At 34.8% G+C, this 24,788-nt stretch overlaps 1 long non-coding RNA gene across 5 annotated transcripts; it reads right to left on the bottom strand.

Annotated features, from left to right (window-relative positions):
- Window positions 1-390: 390 nt before the first annotated feature.
- LOC110731809 lies at window positions 391-4,144 on the bottom strand. 5 transcript variants are annotated; one of them, XR_002513364.1, is made up of 8 exons: window positions 3,908-4,144; window positions 3,252-3,336; window positions 2,880-2,960; window positions 2,499-2,602; window positions 1,577-1,808; window positions 1,032-1,074; window positions 923-969; window positions 391-631 (listed from the first exon to the last, which is right to left on the bottom strand). It is a non-coding gene; the product is annotated as an uncharacterized LOC110731809 (long non-coding RNA). The 5 variants fall into 5 exon arrangements; XR_002513363.1 differs by having other exon boundaries at window positions 1,032-1,808; XR_002513362.1 differs by lacking the exon at window positions 923-969 and having other exon boundaries at window positions 1,268-1,808.
- Between the last annotated feature and the right edge of the window lie 20,644 nt (window positions 4,145-24,788).

The following is a 24,788-nucleotide window of genomic DNA, read 5'->3' as shown; positions in this document are numbered from 1 at the left end:
GCAGTGTCTGTTACAAATAAGTAGTTATTCATAACGGGCAGGTGAAATATCCGTTACGAATAACCCTTTATTTGTAACGGACAATTACAATGCCCGTTACGCCTAACCACTTATTTGTAACGGACAAGTACAATGTCCGTTACAAATAACTCCTTATTTGTAACGGACAAGTACAATGCCCATTACGAATAACCCCTTATTTGTAACGGACATGTACAATTCCTGTTACGAATAACTAGTTATTTGTAACGGGCATTTATGTTGCCCGTTACAATTAATGTCTAAAAAAGGCAAAATTTTAGGGGTATTTGTAACAGGCACATTAAAGGTGCCAGTTACAAATACCCCTATCTTTATCCATTCACCATCCATAAATTAACTATAATAACATATATCAACTCCAATCTTACATATTATCAAAGACCAAATCCAATTTTACATATTATCAAGCACTAAATCCCATTTTACATCTCAATGATATTGTAAAAAAAATAGTAAATAAAGAGAAACAGCAGCATCCAAAAGGAGTAATTGCAGCGGCATCATTTACAACACCATATTGTAGCAACATTTCTTCTAGAATCACCACTCCAAGAAAATGTAACTGGGGAACCATCAGAATCTATAGGTGCTGAAGAAAATAAGCGACATTAGTTATATAGAGCAGTAAAACCTAACCTTAGTTTTTGAAGACAAACTGACAAAGTACTATAGATGATCTAGAACTTAAATTAGTAATAAGTAATGTAATGTAATTGATTTACATACTATAGATGATCTATACCTTAAATTAGTAATATGTAGGCCCCTGAAATAACTCAGGTTTCATATTCATAAAAGCTTCATTTTATGACTATTGGTGGAGTGAAAGTTTACTTTTTGAGTTAGTTCTACAATATCAAGGTTCACCATAACTTAATACCTATTGTCCCCCTCTTTATATTGTCCCCCTCATAAAGAATCGGCGGGCTGCAAAAAGCATTGTTGGTTTAGCCTTCAGCAATAGAAAATGAGAAAACAACTGTTTATACCTGACTTAGCAAACGAATTCTTTCCTGTCAACTTGAGGTCTCCCTGAAACATGAAAGATAGCATACAAAGTATAATAAATTCAGTCATGACAATTTGGAAAATCAGTCGTAAAGAAAATAAATTCTAGGAGTATGCAAATAGCATCTATGCAAAACTAAAGATGAAAAAGGGGCAGAGTAGAAAGGATTGGGTGTTCCGAAAGAACAAAAACCATATGCTTCAATCATCAACTTACCAAGAAGCTAGTCGCCTTCAAATCTGACTAGATAAAAAGAGGCAACTTGTTGCTCATGGCACAGTAAGCAAAATATTTTAGTATGTTGTATAAAATAAAAGCACAAAATCTAGTTTATATTTGCAACATAAAAGTTCTTTGTGTGTAATACACAGTTCCAAAGGAAAACACACAGAATAAATATTAGTTATGGAGCAACATCGAATTATAAACTTCTGCAAACTACTTCCCAAAACCTAGCCTTGCAATATAAATTCATAAAGATCTTGCATAACCTTCACCTAAAGGCAAAAGGATTCACAAATGTACCTTTAAGCAAGTATATAGTGCAGCAAAGGCGAACTGGCATGATAATCTTCTTTTTCTAGATCATCTAAAGGAATATAATTTTCCTCGACGACATTCCCCTCAGCAACTGTGCTAAAATACTACCCACCCTTGAAAAGAAGTGTACTCTTGCAGTCGTTTCCATCCAAGATTTTCACAATCATAATTAGTTCCGTCTGCATTGGTGCTTGAGTGGAAATGTATAGGCATTCCACTGAAAAAATCACCAAAATAAATCACGTTACATAACATAACATTCATATCAATAACAAAAGGCAAAATGGCCAACTGAACTATTCAGAATTATTCATTGTAATTCAGGCACTAGCTCAAAACTTAAGCAGAGAAAGCTACATGGTTGTTAAAAGTTGTTTGGAACTTTGATTGCAATTCATGATAGCCGAGCCTATATCCTCTTACTTTGATTACAACTTTACAAGTTAAAAACCTAAAAAGAAAGGCTAAGATACAATGACATATCGAAATTTTTTCCATCGCAAAAAGTCCAAGTTATAAAGCACAATAACATGCTTCATTCCAGCAGCAACGGCAAAATCAGCCAAATTTTGGGCAACTTGAACCATCATCCCCCACAAGACTTAAATTATCAAAATAAGGCCATGTCAAGGACAGTTGACAACCATTACTCTATTGGTAGATACTATTTGATCTCATGATACCCAAAAGTAATTGGAGAGCCGAAGAATAACTTTGTAGCATTAACTCCTTTGACATTACAAAGTAACAGGTGATCCTAATTTAGAATGAGTTAGGTTGAGAGCAAGAAGAACACCCCAATTTAATGAAACCATTTCTTCAATCTTCATCTAGCATTATTACGACACTAATGTCATGACAATTAAAACAAGCATTACTGTCTATTTACGACACACTCAAAATTTACCTTACTGCATCTTCTTTCAAGACCTTTGTTGGTTGTCCATCCAGAAGTAAATATAGCTCCCCACCAGGGAAGTAGTCAGTCATCAGACAAACGTGTGTTTTTGTCTGCAAAAATTTACCAAAAATGAATTACTAGTAGTAGATAAAATTAATCAGCATACCAGTCAAAGAAAAAAGCCACTATGAACATGGCAATGTTTTTCTATCATGGCAAACAAAAGTTTTCAGATGTAGCAAACATTCAAAAAAAATGTAGACAACAATATAGTCGGACAGGAGCCAATAGCCAACTCTTTCAGGTAATAGCCATATCTAACTCTAAATTTGTCTATCGCTTTTCAGGTAATAGCCAGATAGTGTACGTGGAACTGCTTTGCCTTACCTAAAATGAAGCATATAATGCAGGGAGAAAAGGGTGGTCCAACATGTCAAGAATTTCCCTTTCTTCAATAGCTCTGTGTACCTACAACAAAATTGGCAGACAAAGTGAGCACAGGAAAATATCAAGACACGAGCTTCAGAGTTCAGAGTCAAAAGGTCGAGTTCCTTTAAGGCTTAAGGAGTATAGCAAGCACTTCAAAATTTTGACATTAACATATATAACTAACTTATAAGTGACATCAGTAGTGCAGCATCCTATAATAAAAGGTCTATCATGGCCTTATATAATTTGCAGCAGATTGGAGATTGGACTTGAAAGACCAAATAACCAAAATAACAGAACATATAGTATACAGTACAATAATTTTGATACCTTATTATGATTGAGCATTGCATTTTTATCCATTGCCTTCATGGCGAAATATTCACCCGTTCCACATAATTCCACCAGATGCACACTGCAGACAATTGGGGAAGTTAAGAGACAGTCACTAAAGCACTACAGATTATAGTTGAATATAACAAAGGAAGTGAAAACCCAAAGAACAAGCATTACAATAGTTCATACCCGAAATCATAACATCAATTCAAACGGAAAAACTAATGACAATTAACACAACCCCCACCTCCAAAAAAATCCCAAATACCCAATTCCAGAACCAAATTCAAAAACCCAGAAATCCCATCAACTAATCTCAAGAAAATCATATCAAATAACACAACCAAAAGACAATTAAAGTGATTTGAAAGAAAAACCCAACAAGCTAAATTCCTTAAATTTTAAAAAAACAAGCGTAGATCTACAAAAATTACATAAAAACCCAGAAAAAAAAAGAAAATAGCAATTGGTTACGGGAATAAATTAAGAGTATTTAACATGATAAGTGACATCCTTATATCCATGGAAATGCAGTATCATGTGTGTTTTCATACATAAATGCCCAAAACTACCCAATGTCACCCCAAATGCCAAAAATGAATCAAATACAAATAGCATGAAGAAAAAAAATAAAGCAAATTAGAATTCACCAAGAGTTCCGTCACCGCCGGTTACACCTCCGCCCAAAAACGACGCCGCTTGGGAGCTCTTGTATGAAGCCGCCGGTCAAGTTGCTCGTCTCAAGATGAACGCAATCGCTGCTCAAGTTAACCACCAAAAGAACAGAGATCTTCTCGTTGCTCCTCGAAATGAGAGGGCTTGAGTTTGAAATGAGAGAAAGAGGTGAATGACGGGGAGGAGATGGGAGGAGAGAGAAGAGGGAGTGAGGGACTGATGAGAGAGAATGAGGTGAAACCCTAAAAAGCCAAGTATTGGGCTCCTCTCATCAGTTGGGCCAAGTTTGGGCATTTACGTGTAATATAGTATTCGTAACGGACAAAATAGTGTTCGTTATGAATACGTATTTATTTGTAACGGGCACTAATTTGTTAGTTACGAATACTTATTTATTCGTAACGGGCACTAATTTGTCCGTTACGAATACGTGTACGTATTCGTATTGGACACTATTTTGCCCGTTACGAATAAATAAGTATTCGTAACGGACATTATTTTGCCCGTTACGAATATCTTAATTGTAACGAGCAAAGCTTTGCCCGTTACAAATAGCCTGTTACGAATGAGATTTTTTCCACTAGTCATCCTAAAAATTAATAATCCTTTATGTTACTTTAACTAAATGATGAATGTTTGCCTGTTTGGGGATACAAAAATATAAAAAGTGAGCAGGATATATATATATATATATATATATATATATATATTGAAAGAATAAAAAAAAAAATTTGTTTGCACGTTATTTTTTAAACAAATTTCACATTTTACGGCTTGTTTGGCATCATTTTTGTTTTCAGTTTTTTTTTTTTTTTTTTTTTTTAATGGGGTATACATATATACTTTTAAAAAACAGAAAACCACAGCAATTCCAAACAAACCCTTACTTAAAAATTTGATTATCTATAATGATTTCTACTTAAAAAAAATTCATATTATACATTTTCATAAAAAAATACTTATTATATTTTATACTAGACTTGGCAAACGAGTCGTTCGGGTCGGGTTCGGGTCAGGTCAATTCGAGCCGTGTTAATTTCGGATCGACAAATATTCGGGTTGGGTCAAGTTCTGATCAGGTTGGGTCAAGTTCTGATCGGGTCAGGTCAAGTTCAAGTTGAGTCAATTTTTGGGTCGAGTCAATTCGGGTCGAGCCAAGTTTGTGTCGGGTCATCAAAACAGATTCACTTACAAAAAATAGTTGGAAAATACAATAAAATCGTTAAAAAAAAAGTGAGTACCTATTAGTTATTTGGAAAGAAAGAAGCCCTAAATTAAGTAATTAACCATTTCACCCTATTCACTTTAGGAATCGAGTCACTTCGGGTCGGGTCGATTCGGGTTAAAATTGGGTCGGGTCACTTTGGGTCAGGTCAAGTTCAGGTTTCGGGTCAATTTCGGGTCGAGTCATTTTGGGCATCGGGTCAACTCCATTTCGGGTCGGGTTAGTTTGGGTTTAGGTCAGGTTAATTCGGGTTCGGGTCAATTTTGAGTCTCGGGTCGGGTAATTCGGGTCAGGTTAAATCTGGAATTTTTTTTTAAAAAAATGTAGCAGTTTTAAAAATTAAATTACAGCAGTTTTTTTATTGCTATTTAAAAAAGATAAAAGAAATCCGGGTACCCTATGTCCCTACCTGAATAATTTGGGTACCCGAGATATTCGGGTCGGGACATGGACGAATTAACAATTACTCGAAACTCCGGGTACCTGGATTTGAACACCCCTAATTGACATATATTATAATTTATAAATGTCAATTTAAAAAGAACGGTATCATATTATTTAAGACAAAAAGTAATACTAGTACTTTCCCAAAGAAAATGTTTAGTAGTAGCTTCATTATTTCTCCTAATAATATTATTCCCTGCGTCTCCAAAAGAATGACCCTTTTGAGTTGATTTCGCGGATATTAAAAAGTTAAATAAAAAAGAAGTAAAAGTATATTGGAAAGATAAATTTACATGGGGTTTTTATAGGAAAGTTAATTTTACACAAATATTGTTGTAAATGAGTGGATATTTTAATGCAAATAGGTCGATTATTTTGAAACTAAAATTAGGCCAAAAGAGCCGAACTTTTAGTAAGGAAAGGAGTATTGTTTTGTTAAAAATGGCCCATCTTTTTGATAAATTAAGAACCGCATAATCTTGCAGGTTCCGTCATTATGTGCAAGATTTTATTACCAACCAATTGTGTGTGTAATGTACTAGAATGAACTATGAAAATGTGTTTATTAACATTGGAAATGGAAAAGAAAACTTACTTATAAAGTTTAACATACTTGGTCAAAAGCTTAGTGCTTATAATAATATCTACCCCATGAATTTCAGAATATATATATACATGCAGGTTCAACTTAATTAATTAGTTTAAGTAACTTATTAAACAAGAATGAGTAGTAGTTGCTCCATAGACAAGCTTTAAGAACCCAAAATACAATTATATGTTATGTTAGGACTTAGGAGCACCATACACAACTTTTAAAAATTAAGAGAGTATTAACCTAGAGAGTATTAAGAGAATATAAGTGATTAAGGCTAAAAATGGGTACCTTAAAATATTAAAATTTGGAATATTGATATCCATGGATTGTAAATAACGTGACTCTTAGGAAATGTATCAACCCCTAAGCGCATGGGCTCCTTGGATGAACTTTAGCATGCCTTTGGACTGATTTTGATGATATTGGTCATGACTTAAGGCTATTGGACTTGATGGCCCAATTGATAAATGAGACCCAAAATGGAAATCCATTTTGACACCCGATTAATATGTACAGCTATAGATTTTTATGCCTTGAAATTGAGGGATCATTCCCAGTGTCCGGATCGACGGATCCTCTAGAGTTGGAGGAAAACTCTACCATGTAGAGTTGGGCTTATCACAACCCTCCATGCATATCAACGGTTGTTATCACTCAACACTCCACTAACTTTATTAAAAAACTTTTAAAAAATCATTATTCACCCCAATTACATATGTACTCGTTATTTATTTATTTATTTTTATACTATTAAGCAATATCCGCGTCGTGGACAACCACTGACCTAAATACCTCCCGGTGCAGTAGACTAGAAGCAATAAAACATAAATTACTGATCTCTTGATGCGTGAACCAAACTGACAATAGCCGCGTCGTGGAGAACCACTGACCTAAATACCTCCCGGTGCAGTAGACTAGAAGCGGTTGCCCTCCAGGATAAGCACGGCGCCGAAGTTTTATGTGTACTCACAAACCCGACTGGAACTCAGAATACTCGCCTAGAAAACAAAACAGAAAGAATTCGTGTTTAGATATTTTTAGAGAAGAGAGAAGACTGATCGTTGTTGTGTGTTTTTGGCTAGGAAAAACCACCGAGTATTTATAGGCAGAAGATAAAAACGGGTAGCATAAAACGTGGGAAGAACTTAGCCAAAAAACTGACAAGATGAACTTGGTCAGTCAAGAGAAATAAACAAGGGAGTGAATTAGTCAGCTAAAAACAAGGGATTAATGGCTGATTAATTTCCGCAACAATCAGAAAATCCCTACAGTAAAAAACGGATACTTAGGATTATTCTGTTAACAAAGAAAAGGAAATAAAATTTGTCCAAAAAGATAACAAGGACCCATGCCCGCGCATCGCATTCCCTAAGACCCCAAGTCCTGAGGCCCGACCCGACCCGACCAGGCTCGGCTCGCGCGCGCGCGTGTGTGTGGTGTAACACATACCTCCCAGTCACCCAACTAAGTAGTGTTAAGGCACTACAATACAAAAACAAGGCAAAACCTTTCCCCACAACCAATGTGAGACTTTTCCCCATTCATTTGTTTTTCTCTCTCTCTGGATCTTCCCCAACTCTCTTGTTTTATATCTAGAACTTCCAACAATCCCCCACATGTTCGAAGATATGAAAAAAGAAAGGAAGGAAAAAATGAATTCTGGGAAAAAACAAAACAATTGCATAAGTGTCAATGTCTCGCAACTTGAATTAACACATAGTGGACATCAAGCTATGATCCCTCACCTATCAAGTGACTTTCGTCTTGAACTCAATAGGGAGTTAGGGACCCGTCACTTTGTGTAACACTTTAGAAATCCCTTTCCTTTAAATACCTATTCTTCTCATTAAAATACGATTTAGGAATATCTAAGACATTACCGCCACCGTAAAAACGATTAAGACAACTATCAAAGATACACAGCGGAAGACTTAAAATCAAAAACAGTTTAAAACAAGTCAATTCAAAAGTCATCCAAACGAAAGTAAAGTTAAAACCAAATCAAACGAAGTCAAATATAAGTCAACCTACAACTTGGAACCATTAAAGGCCCTTATTAAAAACCAAACCAAATCCAAAACTTAACGTTAGTTCCACATATAAATAATATCATAAATAAGTAAAGCATAAAACACATCGTAACTAATGAAAACTAGCATGATTCGCTCTTCACTCATGCCCCGTCATGAATATGCTTCTAGACCTGAAAAGCTTATCTCTACTTGTTTCCACTACTCTCCATTAAAAATGGGGTCACCATAGGGCCAAGATAAAGACATGGTGACAAGGGAATAAACGCGTCGTCAATTGTCTATCCCTAAATCAAATACAATTTATACAACCTAAACAAACCTAATACGAGTATAAGGCAAGCATAGGGGTCGAACCACAGAGAACGGATAAACACCACCAAATGTTATCAACAATTAAGGTAGTCCGGAATAGGAGATAAATAAACTAAAGTCTAAAGATGCTAAAACAAGAAATAAAACATTAAGGGAAATGGTTTAGGTATAGCATTCACTTGAACATAAACAAAGACATAGAAATTGAATTAATTATGAACTAAACATGCATGAATATCGAAGTAAAGGGTCCAATCTAGGCGCCTTCCGGGGTCAATTGGCTTCTCCTAACATAGCCTCTATGTTTCCACATTCACCATATACTAGGAGGTACTATTAAATAACAATCGATAGTAATGAACCTTAACTAAGTCAACTTCCGTTTCTTGTTAGCAAAGATTCACCTTTAATCAACTAACAATGTGCACTTGCAAGAAGATTAAAGAATATCAAGCATATAAAGACTTTAATCACAAATAAATCAATTCTAAACCCTAGAACATGCTCAAGATCCAACTACACCACAACCATCCCCTTAATGGGGAAATTACTCACTAATCATGCTAATAACGAGATTAATTAACAAATAATCAAGAATAAACATGATTAACAAGCAATACCAACAACTAAAATAATAATCAAAATAAAGCAAATAAAAATAGAGGAGAGAGAGTTAGAGATTCTCATTGATTGAAGATGAAAGTCTATAGAAAAGATGATCAATTTCTTCTTCAATATCCAAGTTCATCAATAGTGAAACCCTTACTTTCTCTCTCTAAAGTATCCTAATTCTAACCTAAACCTAGAGAGAGAAGCTCTCCTAAAACTAATTAGAGAGTAGAATAGATGGCTCTTCCCTTATTTAATTACCCCAAAAATGGGTATATATACTAAGCTAGGAAAAATAGAAAAATAAAAGAAAAGAAAATAAATTAATTAAAAAGGAAAAGTAAAATAAGAACTAAATACAAAAATAAAAGAAAGAAATAAGAAAAAGGGAAAAGAAAAGAAAGAAATTAAAAATAAAAGAAAAAGAAAATAAAAGTAAAATAAACCCACAAAATCCCCACCAAAAACAATCAGCCCCTATTTCTTCTTCTTCGAGTCTTTGGCTGCTTCAATTATCATCTTCACCGTTCATCAAAATCCATCATCAAGCTTCATCAAAGAATCACCACCGTTCATCCTCCTTGTTTAACATCAAGCATCATATAAAAACCGTTCGATCTTCATTAAGAGTCACGCGCGAAGCTCGTGACATGGTTCGGTTGAACCACGGGTTGGTGCGGCCGAACTACGGGGTTGGTTCGGTCGAACCATGGGTGTGATCGACCACACCTCTTCAATTTACAGAACTTTGAAAGTCTCTGACTCGTACTTCGACCGAACTCTCAACGGTTTGCTCGAACCCAATTGGAATTGCATTTTGCTCGTGCGAATTTGGTTCGATTGGTTGCTTAATTGTTGACGGTGGTGCAGGTCTGGCTGATTGCTGGTCAGGTGGTAGATTGGAGGTGGTGGTGGTTGTTACTTGGTTGAGTCGATTGGTGGCTATGGTGGTTGTTACGGATGCCGTGGTTGATTGTGCTGGGCTGATGAGTGGTTGCAGCAGGGTGTTGCGAATTGGTGCAGGGGAAATGGAGGTGAGTGGAATTGAGTGGAGATGGTGGTTTAGGTGCGCTGGTCGATGCGGGTGAATTGGTGATTGTACGGGGGTGATTGGTGGTGTTGGTTGATGTGCGTGTGAGTGGTGATGTGAGGGATGTTGCGGTGGTGCGTGAAGGTTGATGGTGGGTTTGCAGGGGAAAGGTGGCAAAGTGAATTGTGATTGGAGGCTGGTGAGGAAGTGGCTGTGGTGGAGTTGCTGTTGCTGTTGTTGGTGGTTGTGGGGTTACGCGTTGGTGTGAGAACGGGGGGGGGGGGGGGGTAGTGGTGATGTGCGTGTGAGTGGAACTTGTTGGTGGAAGGAGGCAGCAGCTGTGCGTGAAGGTGGAAGGAGGAGGTGTGAGTTGGGTGTTTGACTTGGACCTTGAAATCGAGCCTACACACAAACAAACCCGAGGATAAAAGTGTGAAACCGAGACAAATAAAATAAATAAAAGGAGATAAATAAAATAAAATAGAAAAAGAAAAGTAACACTAAACTAATAAAAATAAATAAAAGTAAAAATAGAAATAAGAGAAATAAAACTAAAACTAATAAAGACATAAAACTATACAATTAAATAAAATAAACTTAAAACTAATTAAAACTATGAAAGTAACAAAGGAAAGGAACGAAATAAAATAAATCGAAAGCAAATAAAATACGAAAATAAACTAATTCTAATAAAAACTACGAAAAGAACTAAAACACGACAAAATTACCAAATAAACAAGAAATGTTATTAAAGAGAAAACAAGAGAAAGAAAGGGAAAATAAGATAAAATAAACACGGAAATAGCTCTAAAACTACTCCCTAAGAGTGACATAAATGTCACTCATCACATGGCCAAAACACACACACACACAATCAGCAAAGCTGAGTACATAAGCGTAAATAAATAAACTAACATGCTTTCACTTATCAACACACACGTACCTCAATGCACATGTTTACAAGCACACACAACATTCAACAAGTCTTTTCAACTAGACCACTAAATAATTTATTTAGCGTTGATCACGCATCGAACGGGTTTCCAACTCTACCTCCCCCAAATAAATTGAGGTTAACTGACACGGGAGCTAACCGTGTCAGCACAAAACCACACATAGGTGGCGGAATTCCAGCGCATAATAATAATAATAATAATAATAAGGAATGTACAGCGTCCTAACTCCATTAGAAGTTATGATCCAATATAAAGTCACATAACCCCCCCCCCCATATGTTCATACTCAAGGTATATACGGTCCAAGAGTTTTGGTGCGTAATCTCTTTCACTTTACGTTATTTACATATTATTAGACTTGGTGATGACTCTCAGAGCATAATAATTCAATCAACAATAATTATTCAATCAAACAAACATATCAATTTAATTCTTGAATAATTAGTGACCACATAATATTTAATGTTGAACCTTTTTTAATTCTACCTTAGTGTTAAAGACACCTTAAACGCATAAAGCGCCACAAGTCCTATCCCTCAGTGTTAAAAACACCTTAAGTCAGTGGCGGAACCAGGATTTATAATCTCGGGGGACAAATTTCAAATGTTTAATAAAATTGACAAAAATTTTAAGAAAAAAAGATGTTCACATAAACTTCTTATATGGAAAAGATAAGGATAATTTTCCAATTACTACCGCAAGTTAATACCACTTTGTAAATTACTACAACAAATTAAAAAAGTTGTGAATTACTACCGCAAAAAATTTTAAGATGTTGCGATTACCACCAAACCCCCATTAAACCCAACCATGACGTCATTATATCCCTTTAACCCGTGTTTGACCATGGTTAAGGGCTTTAACCAGCCCCCCCCAAAAAAAAGAAAAAAGAAAATGGGTTAAAGATATAATGACGTCATGGTTAAGGGATTTAACCATGGGTTAAAGTGATATAATGACGTCATAGTTGGGTTTAATGGGGGTTTGGTAGTAATCGCAATATCTTAAAATTTTTTGTGGTAGTAATTCACAACTTTTTAAATTTGCGGTAATAATTTACAAAGTAGTATTAACTTGCGGTAGTAATTGACAAATTTTCCAAAAGATAATTATTCTTATATGGAAAAAGAGGAGTTTTTATAAATTTCATTGCATATTAACAAAATTATCAAAAAAAAAAAATTTTTTTTTTTGTTTGGTGAACCCCAATTGTAACTTATGTGATCCCTGATAATCGAAAAATACAAAATATCAAATAATAAGCATTTAAGCAATATGAAAATAGATATAAAGGGATTTGGGTTACATTCGAAAATAAATAAACACAACTTTATTTAACTAATGAAATTATTATAGTGTGTTCTGTAAAAATAAAATTAGAAATTTAGTTCCAAACACTATAAAAAAAAATTTGAATTTAAGCACACATAATTAAAGAGATAAAAAAATATGGAGATATGTATTCATTACAAATAGTTGAATAGCACATTATTAATCATTATCAAAAAGGCGGTACTTGATTAAATAATTAACTGAGAATAGTTAGAGGTTTAAAAACTTATAATACTTTAAATTTATAAATTATATATTATAAAATGAAATCCAAAACAAGTATATTAAAAAAGGAAAAAAAAAAATCCAAAAACAAGAAAAAGAAGTCAAATGACAGCACTTTGTAAAAACTATAAAATGAAATAAATATTAAGTCCAAAAAGAGGAAAAAAAAAGTATACAAAAAAATGTATGTGGGAAGAATCGAACCTAGGAACAAGAGGAGAAAAAGAAGCCTTGTTTAAGGCCCAACAACCACTAGATCATCATTTAACTTTGTGTTACATTTTGTTTAAGTGATGTATATAAACGTATTCACTGTATCTTTTTATCCCCTCATGTTCCTATAGTGCCTCCGTCACTGCCTTAAGTGCACAAAGGCACCAACATAAAATTTATTCCTCGTGTACATAAACACTTATATAGCTCCTTTCTTATGCTTAAAGCATCAATAAAAATTATATGAACCATAATAAAATTCCTTTTTAATATTCCAAGCCAAATTAAACATGTAGTTTAATTGAACATGCATTCTAACATGCCATAAATAAAAGTGTGGTCCATATCATCATGCCAAAATATAATTTTCCAATTCATAAACCATCACAAATAAATCATGCTTCACAATTGAATCACCAACACCAATAATTCACAATTTCAGGTATAGACCTTAGCATGATACTACTTGTAATTGATTCAAATCAAGCCTAGCATGATACTACATCACCAAAATATACTAAGTACGCGAACGTACCTTGAATACGATTTTAAAATCGCCACAACTAATAAAAATTGCTCACTTCAAAATCTCCTACGTTTTAAAATCATAGAAGAGTATTAAAATCCACTCTACACAAATTTTCAGCAATATATACTTTATAAAACCCTTCATAATCAATTAAAATAAACTGAAATTATATTTAAAACATCATACTTTAGTCCCAATTATGGGTAATTGAAATTTCTTAAAGAAACTTAGTTTTAAATACTCTACTAAAAATTCCAGCACTTTATTTTAATTAAAACTTGATGTAATTAAGCCTTAAAACACTTTAATCAAAGATCTAAACTATTATACATCATAATCCTTCAATTATTCATAAATCAAGAACCTAGGGTTTCAAAAATTGGGGCTTTTTAATTAAAAACATAATCTAAAAATTTATCAACATAATACTTATAACCAAACATCAAAATCACATCCAAAACTCATAATTTACAATTAGATTTAAGCATAGATTAAATTAGAACAATAAAGATTGTTTTTTATGATCGAAAAAGGGGAAGAAGTAGCACGTCAGCCACCTGCTGCCGGCTGCTGGCAGCGGCGGCCACCTGCTGTCGGTGGTCGGCAGCGGTGGAGGGGAGAAAGAGCAGCCGAAAAAAAAAGAAAGGGGAAGGGGAAAAGAAAAGGAAAGAAAAATAAGGAGAAGAGAGAGAGAAGTTTACCTTGGGTTTTCTCCACTCTGGGCAAAGTTGATTTGCCTCATAAGTGGGATATTTATACCCTTCTCTACCAACCCTTTTCCCCTAAACTTTCCTCTTTTAATTTTCCTAATCCCTTCCCTAATAAAACTTACTAAAAATCATACTTTCTTAAAATAAACCCCAACTTTTATAAAATAAATAATAAAATAAACTTTCCTTTTATAAAATATTTCCAAACTTACATAGAATAAATAATTAAAATACCATAATTAAAACATTAAAATTATTTAAATACCTTTACAAAATACATATTTTTAAAAAAATACGTATAAAAATAGGGGGTATTACACTTTGAGCCACACAATTGAACATGTATAATATTATGAAATTCTGCGAATAAAGATGACGCATTATACTGGCTATACGTCCAGCCTGGATGCTCATAGGTGCTCTAGAGTATAAGCCCACGAAATACTCATAAGAAGCGGCCACACTTCCACACCTAAGTAGGTGAACTCCATCAAGTGTGAGCTACAACACACCTCCAAAAATATGGATATGGGTTCATTAAGAGTCGTATGCTCAACCTCCTTCTCATTTGTAGCTAAGCACAAAACAAACATCTAGAGATGGACAAATAAAAATGTGCTTCTGAATTATTACATAATGTTCCCCTTTGAACTCATGGTGAGTAGGAGTTCACTATTTCACACTTATACAACGGGCTTTAGCCCCATCTCTTCCGATGTTTCCAAAACTAGTTTTTTTACATAGGCCTTTAGTTAACGGATCCACAATGTTATTTTCGGACTTAACATAGTCCAGGGATATCACCCCTTCAGACAACAAATTTCTGACAGCTTTATGCCTCCATACGGATGTGTCTCTTCTTCCCATTATAGGTATGGTTGTGTGCAATAACAATTGCAGCTTGCGAATCACAATGAAGTGCAACTGAAGGAGCTGGCTTCCCCCACAGTGGAATATCTGCAAGCATGTTCCTCAACCATTCTGCCTCATGTCCTGCCAATTCAAGAGCAATAAACTCATATTCCATAGTAGACATAGCAGTACAAGATTGCTTACAAGATTTCCAAGATATGGCTCCACCCCCAAGGGTGAAGACATAGCCACTAGTGGAATTAACTTCATCATTATCGTATACCCAATTGGCATCACAAAAACCCTCCAAAACCCCAGAAAATTTGGAGTAGTGCAAACCCCAATCCAAAGTAGCCTTAAGGTACCTAAGCAACCTCCTTAGAGCAATCCAATGATCACTGCTTGGGTTATGAGTGTACCTGCTCAACCTACTAACAGAATAAGCAATGTCAGGTCTAGTGTAGTTCATTAGAAACATAACACTACCAATAATTCTAGCATACTCAGATTGATTAACTGGATCACCATTATTTTTCTTTAGGTGGAAACTTGGGTTATATGGAGTCTTAACTGGATCGACATTAAACGAGTCAAACTTTATAAGAAGTTTTTCAACATAGTGTGACTGATTAAGACAGATGCCTTTTGGAGTCCTTTTGATTTTTACTCCTAAAATCACATCTGCCTCACCCATGTATTTCATTTAAAAATTCGAACTCAAAAATTGTTTTGTCTCATTTACTCGATCCAAGTCAATCCCAAAAATCAACATATCATCCACATAAAGACAAATAATTAACAACCATGACTATCATGCTTAAAATAAACACAAGAGTCACCTTCATTTACATGAAAACCATAAACAATCATAGTCTTATCAAATTTGTCATGCCATTGCTTTGGAGCTTGCTTAAGTCCATACGATGACTTGACTAACTTACAAACCTTGTTCTCCTGGCTTGGAACAATGAACCCTTCAGGTTGGACCATATAAATCTCCTCATCCAAATCACCATACAAAAATGCAGTTTTGACATCCATTTGATGAACAACAAGATAAAAAATGCAAGCAAGAGCAATTAAAGTTCTAATGGTTGCAATTTTAGTAACAGGGGAGTAAGTATCAAAATTATCAATGCCAACCTTTTGTGTAAAACCCCTTACCACTATTCTTGCCTTATACTTGTCTATGGATCCATCGGCCTTCAATTTTTTCCGAAACTCCGAAAGATCCATTTACAAGTAATGGGCTTACAACCTCTAGGAAGTTCAACGAATTCCCAGGTGTTATTATTGAGAATTGATTGTAATTCACTATGAATTGCTTCTTTGCAAAAAACAACATCAACTGATCTCATTGCCTCATCATAGGTCCTTGGATCATCTTCAAAAACAAATATATGCACAAAATCATCATCAATTAAGGAAGATTCAGATAAATGAGAAGTAATAAAATCAGGACCAAAACTGTTTTCTTTTTGTGCCCTTTTGCTTCTCCTTGGCTCCAAAACAGAATCATTAATAGGAGCATTAACAATAGGTACACTAACAGAAATACTATCAATTAATTCACTATCATTAGAGGGAGATATTTTTCAAGGAAAAATGTTCTCAAAGAACTCAACATCTCTAGCCTCAATGATATGGCCACCTGCATAAGAGTTGTTAGTAACTTACTTTGACAAAGAAACGATAAGCTGTACTTTGATAAGCATAGCCAATAAAAATAGCATCAACAATTTTGGGACCAATTTTATCCCTCTTGAAACTAGGTATGCCTACTTTTTCTAGGCACCCCCACACTTTCAAGTATTTCAGGTTTGGTGCTCGACCCTTCCATATTTCGTATGGAGTCTTGTCAAGCTTCTTATGAGGAACCCTGTTCAAAACATAACAAGCAGAATTAATAGCCTCCCACACATGCTATTAGGAAGCCCAGAACTAATAAGCATAGAATTCATCATATTCTTTAAAGTTCTATTTTTCCTTTCAGCTATACCGTTTTGTTCGGGTGAATAGGGAGTCGTTGTCTCATGAACAATGCCAAGTTGCTCACAAAATTCCTTAAGATTGTCAGGGATGTACTCACCGCCCCTGTCACTCCTAACCCTCTTAATCTTTTTGTCCAATTGGTTTTCTACCTCAGCTTTATATTTGAGGAACATTTCCTCAACTTCATCCTTAAACCTGAGAAGATAAACCATGCAAAAACGTGAGCAATCATCAACAAAAGTAATGTAATACTTTTTACCCCTCTACTTTCGTGATTATTAAAATCACCCAAGTCACTATGACCAAGTTCTAGTATTTAAGTCTGTCTATCTACTGATTTAAATGGCTTCTTTGTAAATTTGGCTTCAACACAAATTTGACATTTCGAAAAATCGGTGTTAGAAAAGCTTGGAATCAAATTTAAGTTTTTAAGCCTTCTAATTGAATCAATATTTGTGTGGCCTAATCTAGCATGCCATAAATCAATAGACTCAGCAATATAGGCAGAAGAAGTACTAGCATTCTTATTCATAGTGTCAATTTTAACATCAAGATTAAAAAGGCCCTTATTACAAAAGCCCTTCCCCACAAATTCCCCATTGCGAGTAAGAACTAATATATCAGAATCAAGAGAGAGCTTCAGTCCAGCTTTCATGAGTAAACTGCCAGAAATTAAATTCTTGCGCATTTTGGAACATGCAAAACATTAGTGAGAGTAAGCAATTTTCTAGAAGTGAGAGTGAGAACGATCTTCCCTTTACCTTGGATAGAAGCAAAAGCTGAGTTTCCCATGAAAACATTTTCACCTTCAACCTTGTCATAGGTAGTGAACATGTCCTTGTTGGCGCAGATGTGTCTGGTAGCTCTAGTGTCAGCAATCCACTCAGCAGCATTACCTGTAAAGTTAGCTTCTAAAACAACAACAACAATAACGTCAGAATCCTTAATAAGATTTGCTTAACTTTTCCCATTCTTCTTCTTCCTGAACCTGCAATCCTTAGCCTTGTGACCAGTCAAACCACACTCAAAACAGGTACCCTTAAACTTGTACTTCTGAACCTTCCCTTTAGGCTTAAGAGAATTGTTATTGGCTTTGGACTGGTTCTTGTGTTTGGGTTCAACAAGATTGGCTTTGGAAGAAGAAGAGGAAGGAAAAACAAAAGGGCCTTTGTCTTTAATACGGTTTTCCTCCTCAATTTTGAGGTAGGGGTGAACATGGTCTGGTTTGGTGCGGTTTAAGTCTAAACCAAACAAAACCGCAAAATACGGTTTGGTCAATTTTCCAAACCAAACCAAACCAAACCATATTAGTATTGAAACCAAACCAAATCAAACCGTAATAATGCGGTTTAGTGAGGTTTGGTTTGCGGTTTATGATGAGACGACATTTTTTCCTAAAAATTGTCTAATATTAAAAAATTTATAATAAAGTTCAAATAATTAGGCCAAAGGGATTAAATTATACTACAAAGTTTTAATCAAAATAACAACCAACTAATCAAGTGCTATCCTTTCAAAAAAAAAAAAAAACTAATTAAGTGCTATCCTTTCAAAAAAAAAAAAAAACTAATCAAGTGCTAAGTGCTAACACAATAACACATAATAAAAATTATACATAATATATACTAAATATTTGAGAATGAGTATAGAGTATAGTAGTATACTGATTGTATAGTCTTTTAATAATTTTTCATTTTATTTATTTATTTTTTTTAATAACATATAATAACTATTTTAATTTATTTAGAAATTATATAAATATTAAAATGCGGTTTACTGGTTTACGGTTTGGTTTGGTTTATAATTTTTGAAAAACCAAACCAAACCGCAAACCGTACTTCCCAAAAAATTGAAACCAAACCGTATTTTTCTAAACCGTAAACCAAACCAAACCGCTAAAATGCGGTTTGGTCTGGTTTGGTTACTGTCCACACCAAACTGTGTACAACCCTATTTTGAGGTGTCCTACAAGCTCCTCTAATAGGTCTTTCTTTTTGTGCATCAACTGGTTACGAAAATCCTTCCAAGAGGGAAGGAGTTTCTCAATCAAAACAATAGCGAGGGTAATATCACAAATAGACAGACCTTCAACAGCCATATTAATACACACATTCTCATAAGCATGAATATGATCAATAATAGGCTTATCATGAACAACTTAAAAACTCAACCACTTATTAACACAATAACGTTTAGTACCAGCATCATCAGCCCCATATTTTTTCTCTAAAGCATCCCAAATATCCTTAGCATGATTAAAACCCATATAAATATCCAACAGATTATTTGACATATAATGCAACAACATGCCCTTACAGGTTCTATCATCCTTAGCAAACTTAACATCACTTTCAGACAAATCATCCTCATCAACAGGTTCAACAATATCATCAAGAACATATGCAACATCAATTTGCTCCAAATAAAAACGCATCCTAACAACCCAACGTTTATAATTCTTTCCATCAAGAGGTTCTAACTTAGACATATCAGGAATCAGAAATTTGAAAGCCATAATCGTCTTTTATATTGTTATACTACTAAGCAATAAAACATAAATTACTTATCTCTTGATGCGTGAACCAAACTGACAATAGCCGCGTCGTGGAGAACCACTAACCTAAATACCTCTCGGTGCAGTAGACTAGAAGAGGTCGCCCTCCAGGATAAGCACGGCGGCGGAGTTTACGTGCACTCACAAACCCAACTGGAACTCAGAATACTCGCCCAGAAAACAAAACAGAAAGAATTCGTGTTTAGATATTTTTAGAGAAGAGAGAAGACTGATCGTTGTTGTGTGTTTTGGCTGGGAAAACCACCGAGTATTTATAGGCAGAAGATAAAAACGGGTAGCATAAAACGTGGGAAGAACTTAGCCAAAAAACTGACCAGATGAACTTGGTCAGTCAAGAGCAATAAACAAGGGAGTGAATTAGTCAGCTAAAAACAAGGGATTAATGGCTGATTAATTTCCGCAACAGTCAGAAAATCCCTACAATAAAAAACGGATGCTTAGGAATATTCTGTTAACAAAGAAAAGGAAATAAAATTTGTCCAAAAAAATAACAAGGACCCACGCCCGCGCATCTCATTCCCCAAGATCCCAAGTCCTGAGGCCCGAGCCCGACTCGGCTCGGCGCGCGTGTGTGTATGGAGTAACACATTCCTCCTACTCACCCAACTAAGTAGTTTTAAGGCACTAGAATATAAAAACAAGGCAAAACCTTTGCCCCAACCAATGTGGGACTTTCCCCTTTCATTTGTTTTTCTCTCTCTCTCTTGATTTTCCCCAACTCTCTTGTTTTATATCAAGAACTTCCAACATTTTTCACCTCACTCACTTCATTATATCTCATGGGTCTTCATTCTCCATTGTCTTCTAGAATCTAGATGACCAAAATTCTCAGTACCTATGGCAATTTTCGTTTATTAGAGCTTCATGGGTTTAATTTTGTTGCTCTTATTTTTTAATTAGAAAATTTGGGGAAATATTATCTTGATTATATCATGGTTAATTAGTTTATACTTGGTTTGGGACTTTGACTGATTTTGATTAGACATAATTGCATAGTACTTAAAAGAACTATTGTTGCTTTCCACCCATTTTAATTTACTTTTCAAACTGTTGAATTTTTCTCCTAATTTCTACTTCATATATTGTTGTAATTAGTGGAACTTATGTTCAAGTATATGACAAATTAAATTTCACTTATAGTATGTAGTATGACAACTACCTCTCCTACTAGAGCTTACCTACTTCGGCTACTTGAATTTGGTATGCCGGTAATGTCTAGCCTATTAGCTCAATATGGTAGAGCGTTGTGCTAAAGCAAACAATGAAGTAGGTCCAACCTACATAGGCTGCACGATAATGAAGAAATGTTTGAGTTGTGATAAAACTAATTGAGATTATAATATTATTTCAAATGAGCATATGGATAAATTCATAATGATGTATGATTACGTAGAATAAAAAAACACGACTCTTTCTTCATCAAACTTGCACTTGAGCTTCAACTTGTAAAGCAACTCAGAGAGACCTTAAGCATCACATACCTACATCCTTGTAAAAAAAAAGTCACTATGTGAACTCACACATAGCTTGTACTACCTAAGTATCACACAATTTGTAGGAATTATATAACATTTAATATAACTCGTTGGTCAACATTTGACATATTGCTAAAATAGGTCTGATGATTGAGCTCAAGACTAGAATTTGGTACTTTCATAGCATACAAAAAGTCGTTGAAAATGTATTAGTATAAGGTATTACATCAAAATTTAAACTATATTATTTACAATATACACCTGAGTTTGAGATGAGAACTTTTTAATTTCCATATGTTTAATAAGATGAAGCTTCACTTCCATAAGATTCACCCTATGTTACAAAACACAAAACTCAGTGACACATCACAACAAATAGAAAGAATTCAATTGTTTAATGATATTTACCAACAACACTTGTGTATAATTGCTCCAGGGGACTTCAAGATTATCATAATTCATCTCATGTGGCATGTTATAAATTTCTCCTTGTTGAAAAAATTCCAAAAAGAAAAAAAAAATTAATAAAAAGTTCAATTTAATGTTAAACTATTTTATGAAGTTATAATTATGCTTACCTATGGTGGTATATTTTTTGTATTTCGATGATTTGACACTTTCTTCTTATTATGTTTTGTTTGCTTTGACCTAGAGGCTTAGGTACTTGCATCATGAAATTTTTCAGTCCAACTTTTTCTTCGCTTTCCTCCTTTTTTTCCCCTCTTTTGGTTTCAAAGTAATATTGTTAGGAACACATGCTTGTAGCTGTTCACTTGAATTCACCTCAGAAGAAGCTCTACCCTTTTCGATAGCAAGGCTCATAAATATTTATCAACCTCGGAAATCAAATTAGTTAACCCAATCTCTAAAAGCGATGATGATTCTTCAAAATTAGATGCTCTCGAAGCAACTTTCACAAATTTTTGATACAATGATTTATATCTACGAGTAGCATCCAATCGAGGGTCCTCAAGAATAGCCCTTCCAGAAACATCTTCCACAACTTCACTCCTAGCTTCTTTAGTCCAACGTTTCAAAATATATATCTCAGGGACTAATTTAATTTTCATAGTATCAAGGACCTTTAATGCATGATAACATTAACCCCAATCTTTCGAACATTTTGCAACTACATTAAACAATTTTTGTTGAAATATCACCCAATACTTGATATTATTTTCAAAATTGTCATTCGAAGGGTTGGAAATTACAACTCTATATTCATTGGTAAGTTGACTTTCAACACGTGGCTTAATATAAGCTGTTGTTGACCACTCATATTCATCTTGAAATGCTTCAAAAATATTAGGAGTGTATATTTGGCTAACTTGCCTAAATAAAGGTGTTCTCTTCATCTTAATTCTTGGTAGTTTTTCTCTTGAATCAAACTCATTGTGCAACTCATTTTGACGCTTTAATCCAAGAACTCTCTCAAATTGTTTAAAAAACCGCATTATATCCATGTTGCATTTTAGATAGTCTTTTAAGTCTTTATTAAAACTTTCACTTAACTCAGTACTTCGCATCCCCAAAGAAAACACATTTATCATGTAACATTCTGCCCATTTTCTTTATTTTCAAAGCATAAATACTATCTAACCAAGTACCTTTGGTGACTTTTCCACACAATGCTTCGAATGCCTTTTCGAACTCCGCTTCTTCTTTGTAATCATACATACAGGCTTTGAATGCACGAAGAAAATCTAATCCATCACGTAATATGTGCTTGGTTGCATTTCCTATAATATGCCAATTACATAATCCATGCCACTCCTCAGGCATCACCTCTGAAACGACCTTTCCCATAGAAATATCTTGGTTAGTGAAAATATCTTTGGCTTCTTGTAACCATGTGTTTCTAACAATGTTTCGAACAACCATTTAAAGGATTCAGTTGTTTCATCGTATAAAAGAGCTGCACCAAAAACTGTTGTGTCCCTGAATGGTTAAAACCAACAAATACACCAAGTGGTATATGCTCTTTATTTGTACCAAAGGTAGTTGTAGACACCTAAAAATGTCTCCCCAAAACCAAACCCGATGATGAACAACCTTTTACCGCCATTATTGGTCAGGTTGAGTATTTAATCTTAGGAGTGCTTAAATCCATATTCTATCCAATATATTTCATGAACTAATCCATTTCCTAGCTCATTTCCCCAAACCATAACCTATTTTCCACTTTTCGTGTCCGAGAGAAACTGATTTTATGGATATAAAATTTTGATCCAATTATTATTTTTTCGATAGGCCTTTAAATAAGCTTTCCAACCATATACCATAAGCCCAATTCTGAGCTATAATAAAAAAGATATGAGCAAAACACTAAACTCGGCCCAAAACCGACACCTTTCCACTAAAATGGACATATATTAAAATACACAAATCATTTTAACCTGATTCTAATTGGGTTGGAAATTAGACTTGATGAGCTTTCCAATTATATATTATATGCCTTATTCCGAGTTATGGATCAAAAGTTATGATTATTTTAAAAACGGGTAAAAAGACTAAAATTATCGCGCAGCAGCTAAAACACCGCGACGCGGCAAATGCTGACGTGTCACGGGGCTTATTCCCATGACATGGTGCCCTTTTTGTGTAATTATTCACATTTAATCCACGTGTCACGGGTTTTTGCACCGTGTCACGGTGCCCATTCCGTGACACGGGGATATTTCGTGTAATTTTGGCGTACTTTTTACACCGTGACACGACATACTGTACTGTGCCACGGTGGACATTGCCGTGTCACGGCATGTCTTCCCGTGTCACGGTGCACATCCCGTGACACGGGATTGCTCCATGTTTACTCCGCATATTCCCTAAACGCGTTTTCACTTCCCGTAACCTAATTATTTCCCGCGTCACTCAGTTTTTCCCCGTGTCACGGGATCTTCTCCTGTCTGACGGTGCCTGGCACCGTGTCACGGTGCTCTTTGCCGTGACACGATGTTATTGTTTAGGGTTTTTATCTTTTTAGGGTTCCGCGTGTTTCCTCTGCTGATTTTCCCTATAAATAAGACCCCCATTTTTTGCAGTTCGAGGCACTAATAATCATTCTCTCTCACCTTACACCAAAAATCATTCTCTTCTCCCTCTTTAACCTAATTTCTAGCCTCCTTATTCTTCCATAATAATTCCCCTAAGCGCTCCAAGGAGTTTATACTTAACCCGATGTTCCGTCCTTAAACCAAGGCGTGAAAGGTACAAATAACTGAGGGTTTGGACCAAATCAACGCTACTTTTTATTTTATTTTATTTAATTTTCATTTACTTTATTTTTTTTATTGAAGTAACTAACAGTTTATTCATGATGTAGCAATTTAAAGGAACGTGCGGAATGTGAGTAATTGATCACCACATTGCATGTATAAAGGGAATGTGAGTAATTCATTTACTTTATTTTTTTTTCTATTGTTATTATTGATCACCACATTGCATGTATAAAGGGAATATGTAATTGTAAAACACGCCTAATAATATAATTTGGACAATTAGTTTAGGTTCCTTTTAATCTTATTGTTTAATCAAGTGATCATAATATTTTAGAATAATGTGTTTCATTAATATTAAACCAATTTAGCTTAATAATAGTTTTGAGCAAATTGAATATTTTGTTTGTATGCCTTTGAGATCGCAGGAATCACTTTTCACTATAAGAATCGAGTAGAGGCCTATACGGGCGAATGTGACTCCATGACTCACTTCGTACCATCATCCCCGATCCTCCTTTCGTGGTTCCGAAC

The sequence above is a fragment of the Chenopodium quinoa genome, unplaced genomic scaffold (genome assembly GCF_001683475.1).
Source record: "Chenopodium quinoa cultivar QQ74 unplaced genomic scaffold, ASM168347v1, whole genome shotgun sequence".
Classification (NCBI taxonomy): Eukaryota; Viridiplantae; Streptophyta; class Magnoliopsida; order Caryophyllales; family Amaranthaceae; genus Chenopodium; species Chenopodium quinoa.
This window is presented reverse-complemented; position numbering and strand designations above follow the sequence as displayed.